The following is a 2,854-nucleotide window of genomic DNA, read 5'->3' as shown; positions in this document are numbered from 1 at the left end:
GGAATAAATGGTGAGAGCACAATTGTTATCCATATAAGAAAGATCTCTCTACAGCTCCTTTCACAAAGAATCGGATGTCGGACCAAATATAAAACAACAAAATTTTTAAACTTTTAGAGGAAAATATAGGGAGACTTAGGACCTTGAAACAAGAAAAGCCTTTTTTAACCAAGTCACCCAAAGCACAAACGATTAAGAAATAAATTAGGCTGCATTAGCATTTACATTTTCTGTGCCTTAAAAGACACCATAAAAAGTTATAAGATAGGCCATGGGGTGAGTGATAATATTTGCAATACATTCATCTGAAAAAAGAATCATATCCAAAATATATAAAGAATTCTTAAAAATCAATAAGAAAATTACAACAACCAATAGCAAAATAGGAAGAGGTTGTGGACAGGAGTTTACAGAATAAAATATACAGGGACCCCTGGGTGGCGCAGCGGTTTGGCGCCTGCCTTTGGCCCAGGGCGCGATCCTGGAGACCCGGGATCGAATCCCACATCGGGCTCCCGGTGCATGGAGCCTGCTTCTCCCTCTGCCTGTGTCTCTGCCTCTCTCTCTCTCTCTCTCTGTGACTATCATAAAAAAAAAAAAAAAAAAAAAAAAAAAAAAGAAAGCAGAATAAAATATACAAATGATCAGTAAGCATATGAACAGCTACCTAACTGAAACCTCATAGTAATCAGGGAAATGCAAATTAAAACCATAAAGAAATAATACCAAACCCATTAAATTGGGGAAAAAATCTGACAATCCCAAGTGTTGATGAAGATTAGGAAAAAAAAAAAAAGATTAGGGACACAATAATTCATCCATTGCTGTTATGATCACTTTGGAGATCAAGTGGGAAGTAATTAGTAATGTTGAAGCGAGGCATCCTTTGCAACCCTGCAGTCCCAATCCTAGGCGTGTACCCTATAGAAACTCTCACAGGCACAGGAGATATAGACTAGACTGTCCATAGCAGGACTGTTAGCAATCAGGACAAAATGCAAACAGTCTAAATTTTCATCAGTAGGAGAATGGATAAATAAATTTAATATAATATTAACACAATAGTATACTATACTTCCATGAAAATGAAGTTTTGTATATAAAGGAGACCCCAGGGATCCCTGGGTGGCGCAGCGGTTTGGCGCCTGCCTTTGGCCCAGGGTGTGATCCTGGAGACCCGGGATCGAATCCCACGTCAGGGTCCCGGTGCATGGAGCCTGCTTCTCCCTCTGCCTGTGTCTCTGCCTCTCTCTCTCTCTCTGTGACTATCATAAATAAATAAAAATTAAAAAAAAATAAAGGAGACCCCAAAATTTAGGTAGCACCACATGCCAGGCTCTATTCTAAGTTCTTTATAAATATTAGCTCATCTTCTGAATGAATCTGAGCTAGATGTAGCAACCTGAGTCAGTATGGATAAATCCCCAAAGCACCACGTTGATGGAGAAAAGCAAATTACACAAGTATTCATGTAGTACTTTATCATGTATGTAAAGTTTGAAATATTTAAAACAGGATTATATGATGTTCAATAATTTGTTCATATATAATAAATGTGTATAGAGCAGTTACCAGTGGGGTGAGGATGAGAGCGATGCTGGGGAGTAAGTGAGGGTCCCTGAGGGGCTTTGCCAGAAAGACACTGCACAATGTCCACCATCACCAAACTATGGAACCAGCCCAGATGAAGGGATAAAGAAGATGTTGTGTATATATAATGGAATATTACTCAGCTATCAAAAAATGAAATCTTGCCATTTGCAATGATGTGGATGGAACTAGAGCATATCATACCAAGCGAAATATGTCAACCAGAGAAAGACAATTATTATACAATCTCATTCATATGTAGAATTTTAGAAACAAAACAGAGGATCACAGGGAAAGAAAAGAAAAATTTAAACAAGACAAAGAGCGCCTGGATGGCTCAGTTGGTTAAGATTGCTCTAGGCTCACGTCATGATCGCAGGGTCCTGGGATAGAGTCCCACCCATATCAGCCTGCCTTCTCAGTGGGGAGCCTGCTTCTCCTTCTTTCTTTCTTTCTCCCTCTGCCATTCCCCCTGCCTGTGCTCTCTGGCTCTATCCAGAGATAGAGCCAGAGAGCTCTACCAAACAAACAAACAAACAAACAATCTTTAAAAGAATAAAAAATAAAATGAAATCAGAGAGGGAGACAAACCATAAGAGACTCTCAATCATAGGAAACAAAACTGAGTTCACTGGAGGGGAGGCGGGTGGGAGGGATGGGGTAACTGCGAGATGTAATGAGCTCTGGGTATTATCTAAGACTGATGAATCACTGACATCTACCTCTGAAACCCATAACACATTACATGTTCATTGATTGAATTTAAATTTTAAATAAAGGAAAGATGTTGCATTTCTAATGCTTAGTGATAGCTAAACTATTCTCATATCTCAATGTATCTCTGAGATCGTTCATAAAACAGTATTTTTTAAAAAAGAGAAAAATCACCTACTTCCATTTAACTGATTTTCCTCCAGTCTTCTACGCTTGATTTATATACTTGTGACTGTCCCGTATATACTCTGTCACTTGGGTGCTTTCTCATTTTTCAGTACAAAGGATAACTGTACTTGGGGAATATTCTGGATTATTCCTTCAGATACGTCTTCACAGGTAGCATTACAGCAGCAGGTTACAGGTGTGAGCGCCCTAAGGCTCTCAGTGCTCCGGAGCTGGACCAGTTCGCCCTCACACCGCCCAGCGGAGCACTGGTGCCACCGTTTCTTCTGCAGCGTTGTCAGCATTAAATATTCTCGCAAACAAACAACCACAAAAACCAAGAAAGAAGAAAAAAAAAACCTATTTTGGCCGGTGAGAATAGAAG

Source organism: Vulpes lagopus, chromosome 17 (assembly GCF_018345385.1).
Source record: "Vulpes lagopus strain Blue_001 chromosome 17, ASM1834538v1, whole genome shotgun sequence".
Lineage (NCBI taxonomy): Eukaryota > Metazoa > Chordata > Mammalia > Carnivora > Canidae > Vulpes > Vulpes lagopus.
This window is presented reverse-complemented; position numbering follows the sequence as displayed.